This window comes from Triturus cristatus, chromosome 3_1 (assembly GCF_964204655.1).
Source record: "Triturus cristatus chromosome 3_1, aTriCri1.1, whole genome shotgun sequence".
Classification (NCBI taxonomy): Eukaryota; Metazoa; Chordata; class Amphibia; order Caudata; family Salamandridae; genus Triturus; species Triturus cristatus.
The window spans coordinates 197,168,172-197,185,611 of NC_140583.1; positions in this window are offsets into that span (position 1 = coordinate 197,168,172).

Here is a 17,440-nt window from a genome sequence, read left to right on the forward strand (position 1 = left end):
CGACCACGGGAGCCGTCGCCATTGTCATGGACGAGGTCGCGAGCAGCACAAGGGCTGAAAGTGCGCATCTTACTACAACTGAGGAAGTTCCCTGGTTTTTAGAGTTTGTTCAGTTGCTAGAACATCACTTTAACTGTAGATTTTATTGAAATTGTTGAGGTTTCTAAGAACAAGTGTTCATTTAAGATGCAGAAAGGTAATTATACGGGGCTCGTGTGGTGGTTGATAACATCAGTGATGTCATTGTGATGACATCAGTGGAGTCATGTGTGAGGTTTTCAGTAATGTAAGGCAGAGCAAGAACTACAGAATACGGTGAAATTTCACCTATTTAAGTATTTTTTTGTAAAAAAAACAATGTATGAGCAACTATTAATTCAAGAGCAAATGCATGGAAATCTCACCTGATCCTGACATATTGTAACTGACACCAGGATATCCTGTCAGCTGTGGTCAGGCTTCAGCCATGCCCATGTACGGGGCGTGGCCATTGGCCAATGCCAGTGTTTATGAGGCATCAGCATCCGAGGAAAGCGAACTTTCAAACATAATATACTCCGAAATAGTCTATTAAATTATCAAAATGTAATTGCCTTGGATTAAAGGGAACCAGGCATGTAACTACTGAAAAAGGCACACATTTAGCTGTGATTGTGATAGAAATATAAAACCTCTGAAATTTCCATCTTAAAAGTTGCTCTGCGGGAAGCAGATAAAGCATGTGATTTAGACCTCAGTAATATAGTTTCATGATGCGTATTACCGCCATAAACCTACTGTTAAAGTACTGAAGTGATGCAATTTATAAATTTTTTAGGCACTACAGAGATAGAAATGCATAACCTAATTGACGTATGAGCATTACTATTATTGTATGGATTTAGCTGGGGAAATTTACAACATATTATAATCCTGAGTCATTTTGACAGTGTGTTTTGTAATTGTGAAATCCAATATTTCTCCTATTGATCCAATGTGGCCACAGGCAGCAATGAACAGAATGAGTTGTCATATATCGCAGGAAATTAAAGTGTAGACTAATCTGTTATTTTGATTGATTTCACATAAGGCTCACTAGTGGGTGTAGTGCAGACCTGCATGCTGTTAAAATATGTTTTAGCATGACTGTACAGTGCTCTAATGATGCTTCTCACGTCCAATTAAGTAGCAGCATAGAGGTGAGAGGGCCAAATGTGGTGCTCAAATGTCTGCAAAACTCTGCCAAATATTGGTTACTGGGTTCAGCAATTTTCTCATTCGAAAAATTAAGAATATATACATTAAACTAACGTTATTACAATTTTAATTTGATAGCATATGTATTACCTCACAAACAATGATATGACAGTCTCAGCATAACTAATCAATCAGTGAAAATGCATTGGTATAATTCAAGTATCCATTTGTCATGATAAAATTGCACTTCCGGTGTTACAAAACTTCTTATACATTGGATTACTGGTTGACTGGGGTGTGAGCCCCGGACAAGCAGCAATCACAATTCTAGTCAGGATAAGGCACAAGTACACCCCAAATGAACCTATGCTCAACCCCCTGGTTGCTTGGCAAAGAGCATTCAGGCTTAGCTTAAAGGCAATGTGTAAGCTATTTGGGCAACACTTCAAACAACAAACCACTGACAACACCACATACAAACACCCCACACTGAGTTAGAAAAAAGTATGTAATTTAATAAATAGCACAAGACCAAATCTACAAAAATCCAATTAGTAGAACTGGAGATATTTAATTCTAAAGTTTTTAGGTGTACAGAGCCACACTTTTTTATGTTGTAGAGTTTTTTCCGAGCTTCATTTCTCTTGGACTCAGCCAACCTCCAATCACCCCTTACATCTTCAACATGATGATCTGGTTGCATGTCGTTGACCCAAGTGGGTGTTACCAAAGTGTTGGCACACCGACCTCTGAACAATTCAAACAGAGTTCTCTTGTTTACTGCATGAGGAGACAACCTGTAATTTTCAACCTTCTTGCAAATTTCGTTATTGCCAATCTAAGCCTGCAGACTTACCCATTTCAATAGTCTCTTTGAAAACACGATTAAAGCGCTCAACCATACCATTGGTTTCTGGATGATATAAGGAACATCTCTTGTGCCTGATGCCATGACAAAAACTGTTCCATTTCCTTGGAGACTAACTGTACACCATTATCAGTAAGAATGGTGTTGGGTATGCCTTCTTTAGCAATTAGTTTCTCCAAAAATGCTTTCACATGTTTGGTTTCAACCCCTCATGTGATAGCTATCTATGGCCATCTGGAAAATAGATCAATCAGAACAAGAACATACCACTCTGAGCCAGAAGACCGAAAAGAACCAACAATGTCTAATCCAACTTCCTTCCATGGGCCATCTGGACGGTCACTTATAACCATGAGTTGTACCTTTGGTTTAGCCACCCTCTCGCTCAAAGCACATTGCACACAGTCTCTGACATTCAGTTCTACATGTAAATCCATACCGGGCCACCAGTAAAATAATCTCAGTCTCTCCTTAGTCTTTGAAATTCCCTGATGCCCAGCATGTGCAAAGGAAATTAGCTTTTCCCTAAGAGAACTAGGAGGAATAAGCCTCATACCCCTGACAAGTAATCCACTTTGCTCTGAAAGTTGATCTTTCATATGCCAAAACTTTTCCAAATCATCTTCTCCTTTTGGAGTGGTCTTCCAACCTGCTTTAACACACTCCAAAACTTTCAGTAGAACCTTATCTGCATTTAAAGCATCTTTCCATCTTTCTTTGGTGGTGATGCTTCCCTGAACAGCACAGACAATATCTTCATCCTGCTCACACTCATCAGCAATGCACATTGTGGAGAAGTGTGGCTCAATGGTTAGAGCGGCAGACATCGATGCAGAGCACTGGTCCGGGACCAGGGTTTGATTCTCGTCGCGGCAGGGTCTCGGGCTATAAATTCCACGGACCGGATATTCTCGCCTCAGTGCCTATTCTAATGATGGGTCCCACGCTGCAACTCTGGGCAAGATCTTGCTTAATCTCCACAACGGCCCCACAGCGCTGGGGATGCCTGGCTTCACCCTGGGGATGCCCAGGAGTGGACATTTCACAGGGAAAAGCCAGGAAGGGTTCCCTAGCGGTATGAATACAGCGCCGGGAGACCCCGGACTGGGGTAGCTGTGCGCTATATAAGTACTAGCACATTTACATTTACATATCATCACCATTAACCAAACGAGACAAAGCGTCAGCAACTTTATTTTCCAAACCAGGCAAATATTTCATGTCAAACCTATAATCTTGTAAGGCCACGACCCATTTGGTGATCCTACCTGACACAGTATTAATGCCCTTCTTTTTCAAAATCTAACATAAAGGTTTGTGAGCCATCCGAACTTCAAACACACTTCCCCACAAAAAATTCTTGAGTTTTTTTATTGACCAATAAACATCAAGGGCTTCTCTCTCTACCACTAAGTATCACAATTCAGCACCTCTCAAACTCCTTGACAAAAACAGAATTACTTCAACAGCACCCAGCCCTTTCATACTGGCATCGGTTATGAGGACAGATTTCTTTTTGGGGTCAAAACTTCTCCTTGAGAATGCAGAACACATGTTCACAACCTTGGTCCCAAACAAACTCGCACCCCTTACGCAACAATGCCCTCATGCGAACACATAAAGAAGCAAAACCTTGAACAAACTTGCTGTAATATTCCGCCTGCCAAAATTGAATGACCTAGATAATCAATGGATTCTCTCCTGAACTTGCATTTTTCAATTTTAACAGTTACATTTAATTCATTAAGTCTGCTCAAAACACTTAGCACCCTCATGTCATGCTCTCTGTTGTCTACTGCAAAAATTAATATATCGTCTTGATATATTCTCACTCCAGGCAATCCTTTTAAAACATTCTCCAACGCCCTTTGGAAAACCCAAGGCCGCTGAGACCAGACCAAAGGGAAGTCTGACAAAGCGGTAGGTACCGAAATGAGTAACAAATGCTGTTAAATCCTTAGACTCATCATCCAACCTAATCTGATTAAATGCAGACTTAAGGTCTATGGTGCTAAACACCTTTGCAACTCGTAACAGCATCAACATGTCTGCAATCTTTGGTAAAGGGTGCCGGGCCACCACCACATGTTTGTTCACCTCCCTAAGCTCCACACACAGACATAGAGAACCATCAGCCTTTGTTGCAGCTACAATGATACCATCTATTTTTAAACGTTCCAACTCCTTCTACACTTGTTCTCTCACCGCTACAGGCACATTGCGCACTTTGCTACAAACAGGTTTGGCACCATCCACTAACCAAATGTGGTGGTTATAGTTCCGCAAGCAACCCAATGTTTCACAAAACACATGAGGAAATTTCTGTTTTAACATCTGTATAAAATCCTCAGCAGGATTACTATGTGTAGTAGCAACAGACTTAGTGTCAAAATGTTCCTTTAATCTAATGAGAGGTGATTCATTTGGATCCAAAATTACACCAAGATCACTCTGGTGGAACTAACTCAATATGCTCTCTCCTTTCTGTGATATATATATATTTGCATTAGTTAACCTGCTTTTGTATTCCAGCAGACCCCAAAAGTAACCTAACAATGTTATCAGTTCTCCCCCATATGCACGGGGTCTAATATCAGGATGAAAAACCTTAATTTTTTCTTTAATCTTCTGTAGATAGAATTCTTTTGACACTATGGTGATCTTGGCACCTGAGAAAAAAAGAATGTTTGTTGGTTTACCTTCTACTAAAATTTCATCCATTGGACAATTTCTGCTTTCTTCATTTTCAACAACCTGTAGTAAGAATTGTCCACAGTCTACCTGGTCAAATGATTCATATGAATTGCCTCTATCACCATATATTTAATTGATCTTCCCTCTATAAGTTTTACCTTTACAGACAGCAGAAATAGACCCTTCCTCTTGCAATTGCTGCAGGTGACTTTTCAACCCGGACATGGTCTGTCATTGGCCAGAGGACCTACCGTTCCACAGCAATAGCATTTAATTTGAAACGTGTTGAATCTACTTATTTTCTCAGAAATTATCTTTTTTCTTTCAAGTTCTTTATGTTCCTTTGGAGGCTGTTTGACAACCAGAACAGAGTTATCAACATCCTTTTTTATCACTTCAACACATTTAAGAGAATGTTCAATTCTCTTCGCAATGACAATTACATCTCCTAAAGACGGTTCATCTTTTTGCCCTAATTCTTCCCTAAAAAGATTTATGCTACAGCCCAACATAAATTGGTCCCTAATCCTCTCAGGAGTAGATCCAAATTTACATGAGGAAGCCAATTTTCTCAGGGAAGTTATATAATTCTCAACTGATTCATCATCCAAATGAGTTCTGCGACCAAATTATACCATTCAAGGATGGTACTGACTTTGGGTAGGTAATGTTTGTCTAATTTTGCGATACAAAGTTCATTTTCGTTGAGGTCGGGATCATGAACCTTAGGAAGGTGATCGAAAACTTCCTGGCCTTCAGATCCTAGACAATGTAATAACAAAGCTGTTTTCCTCTCGGCACTCAACGAAGAGTCACAAATCCTGGCGTATCTTTCAAATACCTTGCGCCATTTTTGCCATCTGATTGGTGGATCCCCAGGAGATGACAAAAAGAAAGGGGGTGCAGTTACGTTTTGCATGTTATATCTATATTTTTTTTAAATAATACATTTTACAGTGAATAAAACATTTAAAACTTAAACAATTGTAATTTGCTGCAAATGAAAAATATATGTGTTTAGTAATTAATGTAGTTCCCTTTAAACCTTGAACTGATGTAACATGACCCGAAGATAATCACCAATAAAATAAAATGCTCTCAAATGAACATGCAATATCAAGATGACTCAGCACAGTGCCATTAACAATATAAATGTGTTCAACTAGTAGAAAATGTTAAATTACACAAAAGCAGTGAAAATAACCATGTGATGTGAAATACTTATTTTTCTTCTTTTCTTTTAGTAGAAATGAGTGTGCGTATCACAGATGTGATATGCAATCAAAATGCAAAAATGATGAATTCACAAACTTGTGAAAATGTGTGCGTGTCACTGTAAAGGTGAACGCAACAAAGAAGGTCACTTCTCCACTTTCCCTTAATAAGGAAAATAATGTGCGTGTAAATCTAGCGTGTGCGTGTCACGGAAGACCCACCGTGAAAATTGGAAGGAAAAGGAAACTGATAGGACGATAAAAACATTAATCTTATAGTGTACGTGTCACTGAAGTGGCACGCAGAGTGTTCATGTTGGTGTCCATGCAACTAAATACAATCTCGTAGTGTGCGTGCCAGTGAAGTGGCACGCAGGGTGTTTTGCATTGGATTCGATGCAATGTCAAGTACACATAGATAATGCTCCAAAGGCGGCTGCCCCTGTGGCAAAATATGATCTTGAAGTGTGCCTGTCACTGAAATGGCATGCAGTGTTGACATCGGTTTCCAGGCAACACAGAGTAAAGTCCTCCAAAGATGACTGCCACGCAAGCTACGCAACGCGCAGGGAACATGAAGACGTAAGCAGAGGACAAGATGCTTGGAGAACCAAGAAGTTGAAGTTCTATGGCTTGTGGAAATGTGCGAGCCCGCTCGTGAAAGATAAGCGCTTCTATTCAAATAAAAATAACGCTTCCAGGATGCTCAAGAGAAAGCGCGAGCTACGCTGGTGATGACCAAGCGCTTCTTTTTTACTCCCCACACAGAAGTACGATTTTGCCAACAATCACTTGAACGAAGGAGAGGCACGTTAACGCAGATGGATTGTAGGAAGTAACCCAGTGTAATTAGAAACGAGGCCCAGTCTATTTAGAAATAAGTCCTCCCCAACATCCACAACAGGTAGCAGGTTGGCAAAGGAATAGTGCCACTGTATATAACATTAAAAGGAAGATACCTTCGATCCCTAGGAAATCGAAATGTATTTGCTTGAAAACGATGCTTAAGCTTAGAAATGTGCTTAAGTTAGTAGTCATGAGATCCTTTCCAGAAGAGTAGAGCAATCATCAGTCGCCAAGTGTAAGGCGGTGCGAACACAGGTTCATAGGATAAAATAAGATTTATTCCAGGATAAGGATCCCATCACAGCAAGACTGTTACACAGGAGAAAGACCAGCTCTAACTGTTGCCAGGTGCATATTGACATCATTACATTCTGAAGCACCTGGCAACAGGTACAGAATCCTAGGATGCCACAAGGGGGTATGCAGCTCTTTGAGTGGAGAAAGGATACTGCCTAATCAGGTGTATTTGAGGCTAGGCCCAGCTCCACCCTTCCATCCTACCAGTGTTGTTACACCCTGTCATACCTAAGCTACCATTGTGTGTGGCTGTCTAGAAGGAATACTAAAGCCCAACTATACCCGGTAATGTGTCCCAAGACAGACTGTAGGCACAGCATGGCTAAGGCAAAAAAATGCCAACTTTCTAAAAGTAGCATTTTCAGAATTGTAATTTAGAATCTGATTACACCATAAGTTAGGATTTCAAATTAGGATTCCAGAGACACCAATCATGAAACCGTTATCCCTTTTCATTTGGAAATGACATGTCTAAATGTAATAATGCATCTCCATTGTTGTTAAATTGGAGAGATGGGCCTTGCAATAGTGAAAAAAGAATGTAAGAGGTTTTTACTACCAGGACATGTAAAACGTAAAAGTACATGTCCAACTGTTTAAATACACTGCACCCAACCCTTCAGGCTGCCCAGGGTCTACTTTAGCAGTCACATATGTATAAAAAAGGAAGGTTTGACCTTAGCAAAAGGTTTATTTTGCCAGGTTGAAATGGTAGTTTAAAACTTCACACTCACAGGCACTGCAATGGCAAGCCTGATACATTTGTAAAGGGCTACTTAAGCGGGTAGCACAATCAGTACTGCAGACCCACTTGTAGCATTTATTTTACAGGGCCTGGGCACATGCAGTGCACTTTACTGGGGACTTATAAGTAAATTAAATACGCAAATTGGGTATACGCCAATGTCATCATGTTTTGAGCAGAGAGCACAGCACTTTAGCACTGTTTAGCAGAGTCCTATTGCCAGAAACAACGAAGTCAGCAAAACAAGAGGTTTGAAAGTAAGAAGTCAGGGGGGAACCACACCAAGGATGCCAGGTCTAACAATACCCCACTGTTCAAACTAATTTTGGTAAAGCCAGTAGGTCTGACATATAACTAAAAGTGCCAAGAGAGCAATCCAGGTCTGTGATTTCTAGAGCAGTCAGAAGTTACTGAGTCCCACTGTAACTTTTTTTTTCCTGGTGTGTTGGGGTCCCTGCCCAGTAACTGGGCTTGACTGATAGGGTAACAAGGTGGAGCAGACCAAGGCTTGCTCAGGGAGATGCTGTGTGCTGAAGACACAAAAGTCAGAAACATTTACCTGACAGAAAATCATAAGCCATCCATGTTGGATCTTTTGCATGAGGTGTAAAAATGCAATTAGCATATTTCTTATTCATAAGAATTATAAGATAACCTCTGCACCACACCTCTCTTCATAGTAAGACTGTTCTCCTGCACAGACTGCAACTTCTCCTGCGGCAACACTCCCACTTCTCCCACCACAGTCGACTCTCCTTGCACCACACAGTTGTTCCTTGACTTCAGATCCCTCCCCAAGCATGCCACAGAAGTATGGGTCTTCTTACATACCGACTCACCAGAGGTGATTTTTCTCACAGAAACATATCTCTCCCCAACCTCTGTCCCTGACATTGCTGTGGACGTTTTTCCAGGATACAGGATCACCCACCAGGAAAGGCGACACTAGCCCGGATGAGGCCTCACAATACTCCACAAGGAGACTGTCACCTGCACCACCGCCACTGATGCAGGCACCGTCTTTTGGAGCACCTCTTCTTCCACCTACAAGTCAAACACAGAGACCATCACAGGAACCCCCTGCTGCCGACCTCCAGGACCACATACCAACTTCAGCAACCTTGTAATCACAAAAAAAGACTTAAATGGCACACCCAAACGTTATAAGGGTTCAGTTTCCCATTAGGAGGAATTACTGACTGTAATCAAGTCACATATGCTTGTCAAAAAAGAAAATAATAGGAACAGTTCCATTGGTTGGTTGTCTTGTCCGATAACAAATCCACAACCCCTTCACATTTAGTTGCTTATCATCTTTATTATTTAGGATTGAAAGTTCCAATACACCAACCAGCCGACACGTGTTTCATCTTACAAAGACTTTTTCAAGGCACAAATTGTATGATGGTTGTGTTGATGGTATTAGTGGTACTCTGTAGAAACTCAAAAAACACGAAGTCCAAACTGTCCAAGGTCACTATAACTCGCAGCAAGTCATAAAATCCATAGAAGTCAAAATGTTGTCCGTTCCAATAGGGTAAGTGGAGACATTTCAATAATGTTCTTAGAATCCGTGGCGTGCTAACTCCTTGATACGAGTGCACCCACTGCCTGTCAAATGAAAGGAGATGCAACCGCACTCAGCACTGTCTCACCTACATGTAAATACACTGTTGATTGTTGACATTAATACGCCTTAACTCTGTGTATCTCATTTACTATTTGTATTTTTTGGTGTGCCGTTTTTCCTATCGTAGGAACACTACTACCTAAACAACTTCAGCAACCTCCCTGCTGACATAATTGCACCTATGGCCATCAAATCCAACAACTTCCTTCCACTCTATGACCTCAACTTTCATCTTGACATCTCAACTGACCCCCAACTCCATCGCCGTCCTCGAGAGCCTCACTAACATTTAATTCGAACAAATCATCAAAGGCCCTACACACAGGACACACCCATGACCCCATCCTCATTGCCAGTGACAAAAATCGCTTTCAACCACCTCACCCCACTCACCTAAACTGACCACCCAATCATACACTTCAACATCAACAAACCCCCAAATACACCAACAACCTCAGACGCAGGTGGATCAAGATAGCAGAAGAAGACTGGACCCTCACCCTCAGAGCAAACCAGCCAGACCCCATTAGCAACCTACAAACTGACGAAAGAGCCTTCAAGAACTGAATATCTGACTCCTGATGCACTAGCTCCCCACAGGATATTCAAAGATGCAATAACACACTCAAGCTTTCTGATTCACGAGGACCTGATAAATTACAAACCTCACAGCAACAACTGGAAATAAGATGAAGAACCAGCTGTGACAGCTCTACCAGAGACCCATACAAAGCAGCTCTCAGGAAATACTATACCCATATCAAAGAAGCCAGGAAAGCAGCGCTAACTCAGAGACTGGAATCCAAATCCAACACTGCCAGAGAACTCTTCAACATCGTCATAGAACTTTCCAACCTGCCACTACCACCAACACCATTACCCATCACAGAACATCTACTGCAACCTGTCCGATTTCTTCCACAACAAAATATCAAAGAACTACAGCAACTTCCAACCCCAAACCTTCACAAAAGACCACATCAAACAACTACCACACGCCTCCACCACAGTACACCTACTCAAGGAATGGAACCCCCTCACGACGGAAGACAGTTACAAAATCATGAAAAACATCCACTCTGGAGCACCCACAGACCCTTACCCACACTACTCAAGGGTGTCGATTCACCAAAATGCCTGGGGTAGCAAAAGTGACATCATGCACCCTTTGACCTTAATGATGTCACTGTAAGTGTCACATAACCTTAAACCTGATAACATCACAATAATTGCACTCACCCGTACCCTGAATCACTCATTTGCACTCTCTTGCTCACTCTTACTTTGAATCACATACTTTCTCACTCACTCACTTTCGAACACACACACACACACACACTATCCCACATAGTAACATATATGCTCACACATTCATACACTCTTTCACCCAAAATTTTCTCTCACCCACATGCACACACATAACATAGATTGTGAAGCCTTTTAGTTTATTTACCTTAGATTTATCTTTATTACATTAATAGTGAATGGTAGTATACTATACACTATTGATGTAATAAAAAGTGATCAGAATAAGAGTTTGGAGGAAGACACTGGCAACACAAGCCATCCCTATGTTCTTGACACTGATTTTGCCACCTTTGAACCCAGGAGTCACAAAGGAAGTGCCCCGGGGCCACACAGGAAAGGACAAGGGTCACAGCTGCGACCCCTGGCAGCCCTTAAAGTACGTCCATGCAGCAACTTCCGAACTTCCATCATCAACACAGCAATACCTTCCACTACAACTGGAAATACGCTGAGGTCAAAGCCCAACTGAAGAAACCATCAGGTGACCTGGAAGAACTCAGCAACTACAGACCCATCTTTCTCCTACCTTTTCTATCCAAGGTCATTGAGAAAGCAACCAACATGCAACTCTCAACCCACCTCGAACAGAACCACCTCCTAGACATTACTCAGTCTGGATTCTGCAGCAACCACAACACAGAAACTGCTCTCATAGTAGCGATTGATAACTTTAGGGCCATCATGAACAGAGGAGAAAACGTGTCTCTCATCTTACTAGACCTGTCAACAGCATTCAATTCTATATCCCATAACGCCCTCATTTTAAGACTTCACAACTCCGTAATGTAAGTCCTTGCCCTCAGATTGACTGCTTCTATCCTCTCCAACAGAGCCCAATGGGGCAAACTCCCTTCATACACCTCGAAACCCAAGCAGCTCATCTGCGGAGTTCCCCCAAGGGTTTTCCCTTAGCCCGTTCCCCTTCAACATCTACATGACTCCCCTCGCATACATCCTCAGAGCCCACGAGTTCAACATGGTCTGCTACACTAATGACATCCATCTTATCTTCTCCCTCACCGGCACAAACAACATCAACAGGACCATTGCTCACATCACCCTACACCTCAGGGAGCTCCACTGGCTACTCATATAGAAACAATGCCATTTCAACTACTCACCCACACATCTCTAAACAATGCTGGTCCTGCATACCTTACAAACGTCTACACTTCTACTCGGCTTCCAAACCACTACACTCAGCATCTCTCTCCCTCACAAGAGTTTCCTGCATCCACAAAAGCCAGTCTCATAGATGGTCTTTCTCCTACATCGTACTAAGTTCTGTACTGACCTCCCGCAACACAAGACAACATCATCACCCCTTCTCGACTTTAGAAGGGAAGCCAAAGACCTGGCTGTTTGATTATGAGTTACAAAAAGACTACACTCCCGCTTAGCGCCTGGATACCCTCACGGATGATTAGCCACACTCTATAAAATAACATAACATAGCATAGCTTAACATAGCACAACACAGCATAGCATAATACTTATAATTCCCTTGTGGAATGGTGTCTCTTATACTCAGGGCGTGTTAATTAAATGATACTAGCGCCTATCATGCCACCTACTTAAGTAGCCCCTTAAAACATGTCCCAGGCCTGCCATTGCAGCCTGAATACTGTTTAAATAGCAAATTTAACTTTGCAATATAAACTCCTTTCCAAGCCTTGAAATTCCCTTTTATTGCATATAAGTCCCCCCTGGTAGCCCATAGGACAGGGTGCATTGGAATTAAGAGGCTGGACATGTACTTTTACATTTTACATATCCTTGTAGTGTGTTTTTCACTACTGTGAGGCCTACCGCTCCAATCGGATAACATTGGGTTCTGTTATTACATTTAATAAGTGATAACTTTCAATTGGGAGCAGATTATGATGTCATGTTTGGTGTCTGAGAAATTGTGATAAAAAATCCTCTTTATTGATAAAGTCAGATTTTAAGTTACAATTTTAGAAATGCCATTATTAGAATGTTTCTATTGTGATGGGGAGTGATCCTGTTGAGGCAGTCAGGGGCGGGATTGGTAGACTGTCAGTATCCAAAACCTACGCCATTGAGTCATGTATTTATGGTGCAGGCTATGTGATAGTTCTATGCCTCTTTTAACCAACACTCAATGGATATTTGCTTATTTCTTTATTTTTTCAGAGTATTATATAGCTCAAACTTGACTCAAGGTATTAGAGCGCTTTATATGAGCACCAGTTGCATTACACAAGGACACCTTCATTTATGTTAGGCACAAATAGATTAGGTAATTTGCCCAGAAATTTTATTCTTCAAGTGTATCCTCACACTTCTATACCTAAGATGCTCACATGAAATGCATACAAATATAGATATACTGGCAAATATGTGACACACAGACAAAAGTAAATATTAAATATTATACAAGGAAAGACTCTTTCTTGTGGATTTTTATGGTCTATCTTTAGGATGTGTTCCTAAGGCTATATGACACATGATCACATAAATGAAAATTTTAACCAAAAAGGAGACATATACTCAGACAAATGACATTGCTTTACAATGCATATATTGACGTTTTTCCACACAGTACTTTTTGCATCAACAAAAATAACTGTCGAACATATAGAGTGACATTGTACTTTTTCAACAAACATGGAGGGTGTTTAATACATTTACATCACTAAGGGTGTATTTTCCTCGAAGTGTGTGGTCCTACAGATACCGTGGGGTCCTCTGTGGTTGGGGCACGCTGTTTCCCAGTTGTTCAGTACTCTGGGAGATATACATCCTACCAGTTTTTGTTCTGTGGCTGTTTTTACCCCTATGTAGGTGTGTTTGCCCTCAGGCCACACTTAACTATGCAGACATGTTTCAACCTTCTCAGTGGGCCTATTGGTTTGGTGAAAATCATCCTTAGAGCTGGTGCTTTTTCTTGTGTAGGAGACTGTATGCGAAACATCAAAAGGGGGGAATAATGCCATGTTTTAAAAATAGGTTGTAACATCATTATCATGTTAGTTGCCATTGGAGCCCTAAACCTTACACATACGGTGTCTCTGTTTTGATTAGGGGTCAACCAGTATTACTCTGCGGGTGATCCTAGTTTGGAAGGCACTGTGTAAATAGGCAGGCTTCCCTGCCTGCAGTTTAACCTCTGAGTCGGGGAGAGAAGGTGGAAAAAGATGGAACAACATAAAATTATGATTATATAGGATTTCTGACCCACACGTTTTACTCAGCACATGTGGTGCGGTGAAAAGCCGTTTTATGGGGCCTTACTTCTATGAAGGGGGCTTGTGTCCTCCTTCAGGTAGACCAATCCTATTTGGCATTTTGAAGCGAGGTATTGTAGTGGGAAGCAATCCTCTGTGGGTATAGAATAACAAGAAATTGCACTGCCCATTTTAACGTGCTACTCGCATGTGCCCCAGATGACTCACATAGTAATACAAGGGGACGGTGCTGTCCACCTTCTGTACTTCAAAAGGTAGTCTTTGCTGGATGGAGCACTCTGTTTGACATTCAGGATTTCTCTTTCTCCATAGTCTGCATGCGTGCAGCTGCTCCCGCTAAGCATGACAAGGGCATGTACACTGTCACAATCAAGAGCTATAGTCCCCTATCGGGGTGAATTCTTAAGTGGTCCATCCAATGTGGATGAGAGACACATTTTCTGCAGGCTGCGTCGTGGGGCTTGACTTGCGGTACGACTGGTCCCATGTACATTGGCTGCACCAGAGTTCCTTAATTTTTAAATCTCGGCTGGAAGTGAGCACGCAGCCAGGGGGGACTCATGGGGAGTGTAGTTTTACATGCTGCAAGGCCCTGGTTGAAGTCCCAGATTCCATTATCTTGGGCAATACTGCTAAGGCAATCATTAGTTATTGAATAACTTGTTTAGAGGGTTTTATATTTCACGATCTTGAATTATTCCTTTTTCTGTGGATCAATGACATTTCAAAAATGCGTGCATTAAAAATATGATTCTATAAAGGATGCACTTAAAATTGGACCGTCTGCCTGCAGTTCATTCTTCCTAAATGTATTCTGGGTAATGTAGTTAGTGTGCTGTACTTGTTGTGCGCATCAAGACTTTTCCCATTAACTGTTATTCAACATAAAGTTCAGTACATTCCTGGATCTTGCAACCATCACATGCTAAAGTTTATTTTTACATATAGTATCAGCAGTTTATTAACATATTATACCACACATCTCTTGATCATGCAGTTTTGCATGCAGTTTGTTTGTTTTTGTGCACCTCTGTGCTAATGCAGCTCATTGGTATGTATGGTGCATATGAAACTCTTTTTAACATGTCATATCAACAGGTGGTCATATTAATTTCATCATGTTTTCTAGGTCATGTGGTTATTGCATGTTAAAATTCATAGTAGATTTATATTGCCCCGTTAGTGTATTCCCTTTTGGGTTGATTTATGCTGAACTATACATTTTCATATCTCTTGATTTGTTTACCTATGTAGGCTTTTTAACATGGGCAAATGACACAATAAGCAATGTTCATGGTATTGCAGGTTGCAAATCCTGTGTATATGATCTTGGTTTTTAAATAGGTAAACTCACCCCCCTCAATCGTGCTTACACAAGTGGACCAGTCCCCACATTCGGAGGCTGAGAGGCGGAAGTCAGGCCGAGCAGAGGCAGCAGAGCAGCAGAGCGGAGCAGAGTGGGATCGGCGTCACTGAGCGCCGTCGTTCACCGGATCACCGGACCACCGGGACCACCGAAAATTGAAACCTGCTGAAAACCGTTGATACCTAATCGGGGGCCCAACGCAGGGGGCCCGAGTGGAGCCCATGCGGAGAACAGCAGAGAGCGAGTCCGGCCGCAGGTGAGAGCTATAGCAAGATTAGCGGCCGCCATCAGGTGTGAAGTGAGGAGAGAGACTCGGGGGGAGGGGGGGGGGGGGCTGCGGCTGCACCCTAGGAGCGGGTGCAGTGCAGTGCACCCGAGTGCCCACCCGCCCCGGTAAGACCTCTTTTCTCTTCTGCTTTCGCTTTTTGCTTTCAGCTCCTGAAGCACGGGCTCCACGGCTTTAAAGGTGGGCTGTGGTGAGCACTAAAACTAGGGATCAGTGCCTAGAGCCTGCCCTCTCCGCCTTAAATTTATCCACCATCACCACTACAAAGGAGGACCCTGCGCCATGGCCAGCAGCAGCATCAGCCCCCTGAACCCTATAGTCAGCAGCGCCGGCCAGGGGGCGAACATTCCTTCCAGCAGGTCCCAGCGGCAGTGTCAACTATCCAAAATCTGCCAGAGCACTGACCCGGGGGGCCATTCCAACAGGTTCTTCCCTACAAAACAGCATAAATAGTATAAACAAACAATCACACAATCAACCAAAAATAACAAATACAACAGATACAACAAAAATCTACAAAAATAAAATCTGACCCAAACCCATAATACATCTATCACGACAAAACAGACGAAAGACAAAGCCAAATGAGATCTGGTAAAGAAAGGCGGTCTGTTACAAAAGTCATTAATAACAGGAAAATGAAAAGCATTATTTTAAAAGAACCAACAAGAATTCAGGTTACTACATCAATAATGCCGGTCTCAGATGCGACAAAAGTTCACAAGGACTCTGGCACACTGGTGGATATAGAGGATGCAACGAGTATGCCAGAGAATCAGAAAAAAACCTATCTGCAGCCCAAAATATATTCAAAATTCTCTGTTGTAAAAGACCCTGGGGCAGTGTTCAACCTCAGTATCAGCAATCAACTGGGCCTCCCTTCCCCATTGCACCCAGAAATGGAAACGGAAACACTACCAAGCAAGGGTACTACACCAGAAAGGAGGGATGAGGTACCACCTAGTACAAAAAGCAACCGTGCAAGAAAAAAAATAATCAGATCAAGAGTGGGCACAAGTGACAGAATGGGACGCCCTGCAAAATGATAAAAACATTAACAAATTCACTGGAAAATGGAACAAAGAAAAAAACAAAGTCCACAGCAATTTTGTCTACCTCCTTCCCCCCAAAGGCTCAAAAAACACCACCAATAATTCCATTGGAGCCAGATATTAAACTACGGACCCGCCAGTGCAGTCGCAGCACCTTCAGATTCACAAGCCCATTCAGACGCCCCTGAGATAACTTCAACTGGCATTACCATCCCAGACAATCTTCCAACTAAAACAGAGGAAGTAAAGAACCCACAACTAAGTCTGGATGACACTGCCCTTGATTACACAAACAAAAGAACCAATTCGACGCCACAGCACAGTGGGGTCCAGGGAAAGGCATCAGAAATCATCAACACCGACATTAATACCGACATCAATACCGATATCAAGTTCAAGTCGTTAAATCTAGCATTTATCGGACTACAGTTAGAACCGGTATTCATTACATCAGGCAGCAGTATGGGGAAGGCTGGGGGTGAACAAGAAGAGACACTAGCTTGCGTAGTTAGTAATGCGTCCTCTCTTACGAATGAAGAATAGGAAAATCTGGTAACCACATACTTCTCCGAGGTTAAAGGTGACACAGCAGTCCAAGAATAAGGAAGAGCGACAAGGGAGCTGACAGAGGAAACGCCAACTGGAGAGAACAAAATATGGGCATCCCTCCTCAATACTATGCAACTTACAACAAAAGCCATGGAATACCACTTGGATAAGATGGATATACAGCTAACCCTCCTCAA